The sequence below is a fragment of the Schistosoma haematobium genome, chromosome ZW (genome assembly GCF_000699445.3).
Source record: "Schistosoma haematobium chromosome ZW, whole genome shotgun sequence".
In the NCBI taxonomy this organism is placed as follows: domain Eukaryota; kingdom Metazoa; phylum Platyhelminthes; class Trematoda; order Strigeidida; family Schistosomatidae; genus Schistosoma; species Schistosoma haematobium.
Genome location: NC_067195.1, coordinates 21051127 through 21065027, shown reverse-complemented (window position 1 = coordinate 21065027; position 13901 = coordinate 21051127).

Here is a 13901-nt window from a genome sequence, read left to right as displayed (position 1 = left end):
ATATAATACACATTTTATAGGATAAATATTTACAGAACCGCTTTTTACTCAACCGTTCTACTTTATATTACAACTGGGGAAGAGCAAATGCGTCTGAGCTATTACTAAATCCACACCAAGTTAGTTTGTATGTAATACGAAGACTAGAAGATTTGTATTTATTTACTGGATTTATTAATAGTACATTATCAAAACTTCTAGCCTACAGAACCCCAAGCCCAATAGTGATAAGATACGTCGTTATCAGAAAATGGTCTATAGGAAAATTTTATGAAGCAATTTAGTGATTCGGCTGAAAAAGTAGTAATATCGGCTGAATTCGTGATTTGGTTTGCTCAGATTGAATGAATGTTAAGTTTACAGAAATACACAAATCTGATACTAATATCCTCTAGCACATAGTACTTATTTGATAGAACAGAATTCTACCACAAAAGAAAATAAGCATAGTGCAAATTACCGAAATCAATATATGTCTCCATAGTAGTAGCTGAACTCATACGACGAACTACAGTGCAAAGTCGTGCATAGAGGACAGCTAACAGACGCTTTCCAGGTGAGAACCGAAGTCAAAAAAGCATGCTTACTATCTCTCTTTATCATTCTTCCGGTAATCGACTGGATTATGAAGACCTAGAAACCTCAGAGGAAACACGGAATACAACGGACACCTCGCAATCAATCAGAACATATAAACTTCGCAGATGACCTGGCCCTTCCATCCCATACACACGAACACATGCATGTCAAGACAACCAGCGTGTCAGAAACCTCTGCATCAATAGGCCTGAACATATACAAGGGAAAATCCAAGATTCCCAAATACAACACAGGACACCAACCCAACCACACTTGATGAAGAAGCTCTGGAAAATGTTAAATCTTTCACTCATCTGGCCAGCAGCACCGTCGACGAACGTGGAGGATCCGATGCAGACGTAAAGGTGAGGATTGGCAAAGCATTCCTACAACTGAAGAACATATGGAACTCAACACAACTGTCAACCAATATCAGTCACAATCTTCAATACGAACGTCAAGATAGTTGTGCTCTACGGATGTTAGAGTTGGATAGAACATACATTGAGGAAATCACTGGAGTGAGCCACAAGGGAAGCCTTAACCTATAATCCTGAAGGGAAACGGGAAAGAGGAAGGCCAAAGAACACATTGAGTCGAGAATCGGGAGCAGATAACAGAAAGGTGAACAGCATATAAAAACAACTGGAAAGGACTTCTCAAGACAAAGTTTGATGGTTAGGAGCCTATGCTCTTCCTCAATGCTGACAGGCGTAAGTAAGTAGTATTGGAAGGAAAAACTCTGCCTACTTACTTCGATGAAGCTATAGGTGAAATAACATTTTTTAAAACAACGGTGAATGAGTAGGAATAAAGGCTAGTTGTATATTAGCACATCAATCTGTCATTATTATGATAAACCTTATGCCAAAATTGTAGATTTGTCATGATGTGACTAAACAATCTGTAAGATCTTACATGGGAGTCACATCATTTTCTGTTTTGACTCGTCGTACAGTGACAACGAGCAATACAATACTTATCGCTTTTGAAGAACACATTTGGTCCGGAATTAGAGTAATATATTTGGTGTGAATAGGAGTTGATTACGCAGAACAGCCGCTCCTTCAAGGCCGAGCCATGCCCTGGCAAACAATTGTCCCCGCGCCCACCATCTTTGACCTCCTCTAAGTGCTATATATTAAAAGTAAATCTCGGAAATTGTATGTTCGGCTTCAAAGATCGTGTGGTTAGGAACCAATACCACTACACTACTTTCCAACCGGGATCAACATAATGTTTGATTTAATAGCAAATCGAGTGGGATCGGCGCACACTTGAAAATACAAACGAAGAACAAGAATCCTCCAGGTATTGAGAAACTGAAAGATAAATCAAAAAGAAGGCGGCAGTAATTGATTAGTAAATTCATGTTATTTACACGCGAAAAATGAGAATCTACGTCAATATTATTCAAGAGTTAAACAAAGTGAGATTATGATAATTAGGAATGATTAGGTTTAGAGTTATTTTAGCAAGCTACCTAGAGATGCTCAGTAATAGCCGTTGGTTAATTGCTTAACTATTGGGCAGTACAAATAGTTTGTGCCTAATAACAGAAAAAGCTCAATATTGTAGAAATGTTGATATTAGTATTACATTTGGTTCATATTAGAAAGTCAGCTGATGTTTATGTTAGCAAGTTGTCTGCATGTGTTATTTCCACCCGCATTTGCATGAGTAAACTAGCTGAAGGAACAGAACTATAAACGTGAAGAGGAAGAAACTCAACTGGTGTTCAAGTTAGTTCGTTTAGCTTGAGTTGGTTTATTTTGTTACAAAGAGATTTTCCCGACCTCATTTTTGCTTAATCGTGATAGGGTTGACTAATGCTACAAATACGTATGAATTGTTATCACAAACTCATTTAATGTGTGAAAACGCTGATAATTGTGAGAATCTTGGAAAAACGGCTGACGTTAGTTCGTTCAACATAAATTTATCCTTGAAAAACATACTACGTATCTAATGTCCTGATGGGCAGTTAACCAATTTTTTATATTCACACATAGTGATTGTTGGTCTATACAAATCAGTTGCAAGTATAAAATTTGGGATGATATAACGATCGGTTTGTATGAACTTTATTGATTATAAAGTATTGAAATCAACTAAGCTTATCTGCCACAACTATGGATGACATGGTGTTGTACGATGCTTCCGGCTGAATACGTTTCTTTATGATGATAAACAGTAAGCAGTGTTCATGTGATTATCAATTGGGGCATAAGCTGTAAACAAGGGGAGTACCATTCCAAACTCATGTCTATGATAATGGCATGAATCTCTGTTAATGTTGTGGTAAATTCGACAGTGATGTTTTAAGGTTGTGGGAGATTTGCTTAACTGCTGATGCTGATGATCTGCATATTATTGTGTCGCTAAACTTCCAATTAGACTGACAAGGTTCTAAGATATTTACTAAAGGAAGAAGTGATAGGTAAACATACTGAATTCGTAGATAACAGATAAAGATAGACACGAAAAGATAACACAATGTAGTAATAACTGTATGCCGACAGATCTTGTGAATATATTCACCAGTTTTATCAGTTATATTACGTGGTTTTCCGGCTATGACGACGCTTGCTGACGATATCCAGAAACTATTATGAATAATTATTTATAGTTTTGATTAAGGATTAGCTATTTAAAAACAGGTTTTGTTTTTAGCGATTCGGAAGTACCAGAATTTTGTGGCGTTAACGAATTCGAGCTGCATGATTATACTACAAATATCGATCCAGAAATATTCTTTCACTCAGTGTTGCTTTTAATATGAAGCTCCAGAATTTTTTTATTTTGAACGCTCGCTTGACGAATAACTACCTTGTAGTCTGGCTATAATACCATTACAGTACAATAATGTCTTATTACTGTGAATTTATTATCTTAACTATGACTATCCGATGGATAACATTATAAATTAAAAAATGACGATGAAACAAACAATACTTTTTGTTAGTAGACTATAAAAGAAAAAAACTTGACTCGACCTAGAATAAGCCCTTGACATGATGGACAAATTGGTCTAATCTTTAGGCTAAAAATGTGGGGATCCAAATTGAGGCTAACGGTCTTGAGCGTAGAGACGCAAATCCTTCCATCATAAAGAGAGCAAGAACGAAGATTGTTGCAGAATAATATGAATTTTATTTCGTTAGCCTCTCATCAGCTGCCTACAACCTAAAATATTTGAAAATCAACGTAACAACAGGTTTTGAGATACTTCTACAAAAGAGGGTGAATAAAGGTGCATATATGTACATGATGCAACGAAGATTTCGATAGAGTTAATAAGGTCATAAAAATTTTGTTTCGGATAAATAAAGTTTGGGTGGGAAATTTCTAGGACATTGAAACAATGATTAGAACTCATGGGGTTAACAAGCATTAGATTATTGTGTAATGAAGCAACCGAAAGTAGATTAATGGTGATAATGAAAGATATGAATTAAAATCAGTCAGTTTTGAATTGAAGGAAAATGACAATTATGTGATTTAAACTCCAGAAAGAATTGACATAATGAATGAATTAATAAATAAAAATGGGTTTAATGTTAGCAAGGCAAAGACAGATTTATTGATGTCTCTTTTTAGATACACAGATCTGCTTTTAAACGTTCGATTACTATCGCTAAGGCAAATTTCAAAAGGTTGGAGTTTGATTGTTTGTAAATCATCTTGAAGGAATCCAGTTTGTCGACTACATGTCCTATGTCAAGGAAATGTCTTGCGATGGCTCGACCTAATGCTTTTAACCCATTTGACTTTGAAATTTTCGGAATATCTTCTTTGAGTCGGACATCTCTCCTTTCTGTTCTAACAATGTAGCTGCTTTGGTAGATACATGTAAATTTGCATACACAGTTGGTGGTGACATAATAGAAATACCTATCGATCTTTGATTGTGTTAAGGAATATGTAGTTTTGGACAGGACAATCGGTTTTGCTGCAGAATATTGATTTACCTTGCGACATCACTGTTAAGTTTAAGTTGAACAAAGATAGTTTAATCGATTTTCCGTAGTATCTTCATGTTCTTCATATTTCTTAATAAATTTCAGAGGGTATCCGTTATTCTTCTGACATTTTTCAACATTCATAACTTCCTCTTCTAGTGTATCCACAGTAAAAAATTTTACTGTTCTGTGAATCAGTGATTCAAAAAAGCTATCGAAGTTGAGATGAGTGCCACTCCATGTGTCATTCTTATAAATTAAAAGTTGAACATTGTCATCGGTTCTTCGTCTCATTACGATATCGAGAAAATGGAACTTGCTTTTAATTTTATGTCTCATAATAACATGGATATTTGAATGGGCTTATGGTGACGCATATTCAGTGATTTTTGTAACGACAAAATAAAAATCGCATTTTCTCTCTAATTTGTCACACCTTATATGTAACCACATTTTTATTCAATATCTGTTGTTTTTCTGTACCACTTGTTTAAAAAACGATGATAATTGTTTGATGACCGATATACGAATTGACTACCGCGTTGCTTGAAATATAAAACGCTATCTACACCGTCCGTTCTTATTCTTTATTGGCCAAGGTTTTTGATTGAAGACTATAATAGTAATATAACATCCTTTTAGGCCTTCCGACACTAAGTTGGACTTTTGGCACGGATTAATATCATATAATACTATTGGACTGTTTCTCACCACGCCGTTGGTACAATCACTTGCAGAAGAATCTTCGTCAATCAAGTGAACTCCTTTGTGGTTGTTATCTCACGAGGCAGCTTGCAAGCAACATTCATTACATAATGACTGTTATTATTTGTTTTTTTAATATACCATTTGTATCCTAACTGTATTTTGTTACCCTTGGTTTTACTCGCAGACAGACACCTAGGGTTTTTACTGTTAGCTCTCTTGGTATATTATTATTAACCTAGTGTATCGATATATCTTGTAAAAGCTCCTTTTGCTGGAAACAAATTCAAATCTGGTGAGCCCGTAAATTTTTTTTCTCGAATCTAATTTCGAGTTCACTCACATACATTAAGGCGTTACTTTCCTTTTGGTAGTAGTTATTTTTTGTATATTTGTAATGCACCCTTCCGAAACTGAAGGCACGAGCCAGGATAGCATTTCAACAGGGCTACACGCTTCAAACTTGATAAATGTGCCTTCATTCAGTCAATTAAACCCTCGCATTTGGTTTGCACAAGTGGAAGTACAGTTTCAGCATCGTAACATACGCTCACAGGTATCAAAATACTCTTTCTTGCTTGGATTACTGCCTACTGAAGTAGCATCTGATGTATCAGATTTGATAGATAACATTCTTGCATCTAATGCATATGATCAATTGAAGCAGGCCATTATCCAACGTACCTTACTATCAGAATAAAAGAGGTTACAACAATTACTGCACGAATGTGAGTTAGGCGACAAGTCACCTTCCCAATTATTACGTCACATGAGGCAATTGGCTGAACCTTATAAAGTTGATGATGCTTTTCTCAAGGAAATTTGGCTACAACATTTGCCAACAGTAGTTAGGCAAATTCTTTCTGCTTCTAGCCATCCCTTAGATTTAGAGAGTCTTGCTGGCATGGCTGACAAAATTTTAGAAGCTACACCTTGTACTACACCTTATGTAAGGACAATATCAGAAACTTCGGACGACAAGCAAACTCCTACCAAAGTGTCGTTAACAGATGAGTTTGGCGAACTATAAGCACACCACGAACGAACTGTTGCCAGTCTAAAAAATAAACTAGATGCATTACAATTATTAATTTCCAATCGCACATCTTGAAGGCCTCACTCCAGTTCTCGGGGGAGTAAGAATCGAGACACCTCAAAAAGAAATAAAAATGACGATGACATATGTTGGTACCATAGACAGTTCTAGGAAATGTGTTACGTGTTGTAAATTTTTCAAGTCATTTTGCTCACCAAAACGTGTCGACCAAACCATGGTGACGACAAATGTTTCTGGTCATGCGCCTACTTGCCTTTTCCATGTTTTTGAAAAAACTTCAGGGTACGAATTCTTAGTAGATACCGGAGCTGAAGTCAGTGTCATCCCACTTACCTTAGCCAATAAACCCATTGCTAAGGGTGGAAAATATACTCTAAGGGCGGCTAACAAAACCGAAGTAAGAACATTTGGCGAGCAATTCAGTCGGACTACCACATACACAGTATAAAAATTGACACTCCAGGAAACGACATATTCACCACCATTTTATTTAAATTTCCCAAAATAACGAAACCGAACTACAGTGAAAACACGGTCTAACATTCTGTAGTACACTGGATCATCACAAAAGGTCAACCCACTTCGGCACCATTACCACCGGACAAACTGAATGTTGCAAAGGCTGAATTTGATCACATGATGCATCTAGGTATAATATGTCCGTCAAGTAGCCCCTGGGCATCCCCACTCCACATGGCGCCCAAGCGGGATCAAGATTGCGACTTTGTGGTGATTAAAGGTCATTGAATAACCTAACGCTACCGGATCGTTACCCAATCCCTCATTTACATGATTTTTCGCTCACTTTACATGGCAAGCAATTTTTTTCTAAAATCGATATTGTGCGAGCGTATCACCAGATCCCAGTAGCATCCGAAGACATAGCAAAAACAGCCATCATTACTCCATTTGGTTTGTTTGAATTTCGATTCATTACTTATTCCCGGCTCAGATTAGTATAAAAATATACATAAATAGATGGCTAACACAACCGAAACGTATAAACAATCAGAAAAATATGGTTGTGTTCAAACTGAGCATTAGGGCGGAAAAATAAAGTACAAAATTTTATGTTCAAATTACAGTAGCTTTGGAACAAAAAGAGTACGTCAGTGAACCATACACCAAACGAAAGCTAATTGTTTACGAAATAAACTAGGGACAAAACAAAATTTTAATATTCTGCAAAGTGTGAAATAAATTAAATAACGTCCCTAAAAACAGCTTACGTTGTTTTTGATGGCTTCTTCATATCTTCGTCCACGCTAGTTCCCATACACCTTTCACATTTACTACTGCCGCTACCGTTTCACCATAAAGTTTGTTTCTCTTGATGTATTAAACTGGCACTTTCCTTTTTACAACATTTATGGTAATAAACGAAGAATTCAGGTGGGTGAGACCAATTTATCGTTTGAAACAAAATTAGAGTGACGTAAAATATACAACCATACATTAAATACAATATTTGCAAATGTTCCTTCATCTATCCTTTACATACGTCAAGATTCTCTCAATTCTGTTGTTATTCTAATTGCTCTCTGTTTCTCTTACTGTTAACTTCAATCCAATTTTCCCAATCACCTGCCGTTAGGTATTCCACTACTTATGCCTGTCAACAGAAGTAACATACACCACAGTATGTCATAATATTCTTTTAACTATTCCTTTTATATTACGAGTTGGTGTGATTTCTGTAATTTTTTACTGAAAAAGATTTCAAGTATCATGTGTAGGGACGGTATTGTTGTGCTGTGAATGGACGGACATTTAAATCAATCCGGTTATTTACCGAGATATGGTACTTTGTTTGATTTACTTAAATAGGCCGTGCGAAAAATACAAATTCAAAAACTAAATAATCCTGGAGTCGACAGTTCCAGACAAATATTACCAACTATTTATTGAAATAATAATTGTTCCATCTACAGTTAAACCAAGTGAAACAAATGGATGTTATTCTACCCTATCTGGATAAATTGTAGTGGTATTGGTTCCTAACCACACGATCTTTGAAGCCGAACATACAATTTCCGAGATTTACTTTTAATATATAGCACTTAGAGGAGGTCAAAGATGGTGGGCGCGGGGACAATTGTTTGCCAGGGCATGGCTCGGCCTTGAAGGAGCGGCTGTTCTGCGTAATCAACTCCTATTCACACCAAATATATTACTCTAATTCCGGACCAAATGTGTTCTTCAAAAGCGATAAGTATTGTATTGCTCGTTGTCACTGTACGACGAGTCAAAACAGAAAATGATGTGACTCCCATGTAAGATCTTACAGATTGTTTAGTCACATCATGACAAATCTACAATTTTGGCATAAGGTTTATAATAATAATGACGAAGATTTATGTACTCATACCAAACTAGTCAGTGATTTTACGGGATGATTTATGGATTGTTTGAAAGATAATATTTGATTTCGTTATAAGAAAGAGTGTTTGCTGTTGTGCTCTTATGACCTGATGAAATCGCAAAATCAAACACCGACTTGTTGACCGGACCAATGATGCTTAAACAAGTACGAGCAGCGTGATGTCAGCTTAGAGTTCTTATTGGTCGTCCACTCTAGGATCTTATCGCCTAACCCGGCCGGTTGAGTCTAGAACGCCGATATCAGCCTCTGCTATATGAGTCACGTATCCCAGACACACACAGCTTGTATACAGCCAAATCAAGCCACACCGTATCATAAAATAGAAAATAACAATTATACAAGGTCAGACCCAAAGTGGCTGTGATTTAGGAATAAGCAACTTAACCCATTATGGGTGGCGCACTTATTCAGTCGTGAAATGCAAAGACGTAAGTGTTTTCAAGTATATAAAACAATACTAGCTACTTTCAATACTCTGACGACACTTTAAGTTATTTTACGATTTCGTTGATTTATATGTTTGATTCCCCGTTTTGGTATCTCATGAGACTATTATCATTACTTTCGTTTCTGTTCCTAATATTTGTTTAGTTTTTTAACGGTTGTGTAGATTCCCACTGACTCAGGTTTATTCCACTCGGTCACAGGACTGTTATGACTGCCTTTGTTTTTAGATTGTTAAGGTTTTTTAAATCGGCTGTAACGGGAGGAGTAAAATTCCTTTTTCTGTTTATCGGGAACGTGTGTTTTTACAGAAAGCAATGGTTACCCATCGCCTAAGGGAACTGAATTGATGTGCTTACTGTGGGCGTTCCTTGACTAGCAGGCCCACTGTTTGTCACCCGCCACATTTATTCACAGAAATTTCTGTTATACAAACCTTTTGATCACACAGAATGGAGATGTTATTTGCCAAGGTATTTTGTGTGGTTTATACTTATTAGCGTTACCGTTAGGAACTTACCAAACCGAACTATTTAGTTGTAAATTTACAAGTGCATAAAGTTCCACCGGATAAGATAAGGGATCAGTTCAGACATTACACCTAACGTGCATTATTTTGTAACGACTTCTATGGATAAAGTCGTTATGCAATACAGTTCAACCTTCAAGATAAGTTTATAAAAGTGAAGGAACTTACGATTGTAAAATTTGATTGTTAGGTTACTCATTACCTAGTGCCTATAGATAGCGTGTATAGACCAGTAATTTCAGACGCCAACGTGCTTTTCTTTCTTAGATGAATTTATTTTTATCTGATCACTATAAGTGTTGAGTTGACACTCCATGTACTTATGCGTACTCACTACGACAAGGGATTCGTTCATTGCTTTAGCAGTTGTGTTAGTTTTTCATTACCAATTATTACATCACTGCGATGTCTAACGTTTCGTACACTAAACGTTGATACTTTTAGTTGGAATATTTTTTTCTTACAATTTGCCGTTTACTAGCTTTGTCTTTGAGCTCACCTTAATTTTCCTAGCCGGTAGGTACCCGATGTTTTATCTATAGAAGTGGCCAGACCTGTGGCCGAACAATTCTTCTTTCAGATTATTTAGCATAACATTTGAAGCTTTGAGTTATCTATTCAGGCACACTACGTTTTCAACGTTCAATATTTATAGAAAAAATAATGCTTACACAAAATAAGGAAGGGAATAAATATTAGAGGCGTGTTTTGACACTACTCAGATGTTTTCGGCCAACTCCTAGCCAGTCAGTCCAGGTTGTTACCAGCTCTTGAGAACTATTCAGATTGCGAGCATATCCAGTAAAAATTACTATCTCACCATTCGGTGCCTTTTGGACAGGCCTAAGCTACTGTTTTTCTGAGTTGTTAGTCTTGAAATGTCAGGTTACTACCCAGACTGATGTCAGATTGTACCTTGGCAGCCGGGTTTAGCAAGCCAGCAAATCAACATGATTCATTAATAGAACTTGATCATTGTAATCCTTATGCACAGCCCTCCCTATTTAGCGACTTCCGAAATATTACTGCAAGACAGTGATGTGAAGCTGTGAGGGGAATTAACTATTTAGTGTCCCTGTATATGATTCCTATTAGATCGCATGATGTTTGCTATCGAAACACACATACCACTAATCCGTCCAGATAACAGGGCTCAGACGCATCCGAATAGTCTAGCTTGTCCCGTCATTGTGCCGCTGATCCCTTTTTCCGTCCGTCGATTTTACGTGAACTCATAATCTCTTTAAACATGAGAGACCATCTGTCTCGATCAACGACTGTACGATTGTACGTGTACAAAATTCATTCTCGTAGTTGACTCACTTAATTCTGTTACTCACCAATGTGATTTAACTATATACGAGGACTAGTGGCATGTGTATTTCGACAGCAAACATCATGCGATCTATTTGGAGTCAGATGCAGGATCACTAAATGTGTCGAGCCCGTCGATAACACGATTTATAGACTGGAAACGATCCGTTTATTGATTTGTACAAAGTCATTTTTATCTGAAAGGGAGTTTAACAATTTTAAGAGTTGTCTTTTCTGTCTAACTCTATGAGAAAGATATGCTCAACGAAAGGCTCAAAAACTGACTCTGCATGTATTGAGACTAGCCAAGAAGGATGGTGATACTAGACCCTGTCTAATGAAGATAACCTTCCCATCCCCCACATGGCGGCTGCAACTCTGGAAGCTTTTCGTGCCAACAGACGTCGACTGCCACCTGGAATCCACATGCACCCGGATAGACCATACGAAGCTAGGACTAAACACAAAGGCAAGTTGGAGCTGACCATTCCACTTGTGAACTGTCTAGACGATAAAAAAACGTGTAAATGGCAGGGCCTACCACCTCGGCAACCCTCATATAGGTGGGCTACCTGCCTATTCACGTAAAGCTCATACAGACAAACAGGAAGAAGCTCACGCGTTCCAAATTGAAGGCCTAAACTGCTTATATTTGAACGCCGCGAGTCTACCAAACAAAATGGATGAACTACGTGAACTTAGCAATGCTAATAAGGCCCATCTGATAGGAATATCTGAAACCTGGATATCTTCTCAGTTCTCGGACCATGAGTTAGCATTGCCTTGGATGTCTTTGTTCCGCAATGATAGAAAATCAGGATATGGGGGCGGAGTAGCTGTTTACATACGTTCTTGCTTGGAGGTGCATCAAGTTCATAACCTCGAGTTTAACAATCTTGAGGAATCCATATGGTGCTCTGTAAGAATGTCCAGTACTTCGAGGTGTCTAGTCGGAGTCATTTACAGGAAGCCAACTGCCGACATCGAGTACGATAGTCGTATGCTGGAAGGACTATCCCGCTCCACCCGTCTCGGTTTCACACGCATCCTGATTCTAGGGGACTTTAATCTCCCTAGAGTCAACTTCGCGGAACACACGTATACTGCAGGCGACAACTCAATTGAAGCTCGGTTCTTCAACCTCATCGATGACTTGGGATTGTACGAAAATGTGAGGTCGGCAACTCGTTGGAGCAACAGTCAGACGCCATCGCACTTAGACTATGTATTCACAAACGAAGAACTTCCAGTTGACAACCTCTCAATCTTGGCTCTCCTAGGAAAAAGCGATCATGCCGTAACAGCCTTCATTTTTGTCAGCAAAACTGAGCTAATATATCCCACCAACAACATGTGCTGGAATTTCGAACGGTCGAATGTGTCAGCTCTACACGACTATCTACAACAGGTGGCTTAGGATGTTCACCCCCAACAAGATGTGGACGGTCATTGGGACTTCTTACTGCACACGCTCTTATGTGCTACAAAGCAGTCAGTTCATCAAACCGTCCCCAAAGGCTACAAGCAACCTGCAATCATTAAAAACCGCACTTTTCGCCTGCTAAGCTACAAAAGGCACTGTTGGGCAGAATACGAACAAACTGACAACGACGGAGCGCACAGGCAATATAAACATATCAGGAACATATGCACGAAGGCTATAAGAGAAGATAGGCTTCAGTATCAGACAAAGCTTATGGACAAATCTTCCTGTAATCCTAAAAGCTTATTCCGTTATGCAGCCTCTCTGCGTCAAGCCAAAACTGGAGTTTCCCAACTGCTAGGTCCTGACGGCTCGACCAATAACGATGGCGGCACCGCTAACCTTCTGGCTGAACATTACTCCCAGACATTTCAACCGACCGACACTAACTTTACTGATGACAGTTTCGTTTGCAATTCCACAGGACTTTCCGAAGTGAACCTAAGCGCTGACTTGGTGTTCCAGAAACTGCAGCACTTTAGATTAGACACTTCTCCTGGCCCGGATATGGTTCATTCGGCCATACTGAGGGAAGCAGCCTCAATCTTGGCAACGCCGCTTAGCGTGATGTTCTCACACTCGCTAAGTCTAGGAAAACTACCGGAAACTTGGAAACTGGCTCACATCATACCAATTTTCAAAGGACGTCGACGCAGCGAACCTTCAAGTTACCGACCGGTGGCTCTTCTCTCAATAACCTCAAAAATCATGGAGTCCCTGATATGCGGTGGTATAAATGACTATTTACTATCCTCAAATTTCTTCTCACCCCAACAGTATGGTTTCAGGAAGGGGTACTTTGTAATATCAACCTGCTGACTGCGGTGGACAGATAGACAAGCATCATCGATCACAAGGGGGAAGGTTGATATCATCTACCTAGATTTCTCAAAAGCTTTTGATAAGGTTAACCATACATGTCTTATCAATAAGCTCAAACAATTGGGTATCAGACCACCTCTAATCGATTGGCTTACTTCATACCTAAAAAATCGACACTTTAAGGTTAGGGTTATTTTCGCTTTATCTCAGGCTATGGAATGTCCTAGTGGGGTCCCCCAGGGCTCAGTACTAGGACCTCTTCTCTTCTTGATCTACACAAATGATCTTCCTCAACAGGTAACGTCAGACTTATTACTTTTTGCCGACGACGTGAAACTTTGGAGAGAGATACGCAACCAAGACGATATACAGGCACTTCAGGAGGATCTGACTCGACTTCAAAGTTGGGCAGACGATAATGGACTTGCCTTTAACACTTCAAAGTGTAAAGTAGTCCATCTGCGACATGTCGCAGACTACAGTTATAACTTAGGCACCTCCTCTCTAGTAGTATCCTAAGTCGAAAAAGATTTAGGAGTCCTGGTGCCCCATGATTTGAAGTCTTACGCTAACTGTGACAAAAATGCCTTCCGAGCAAACCTTGCACTGGTAACGTTGAAGCG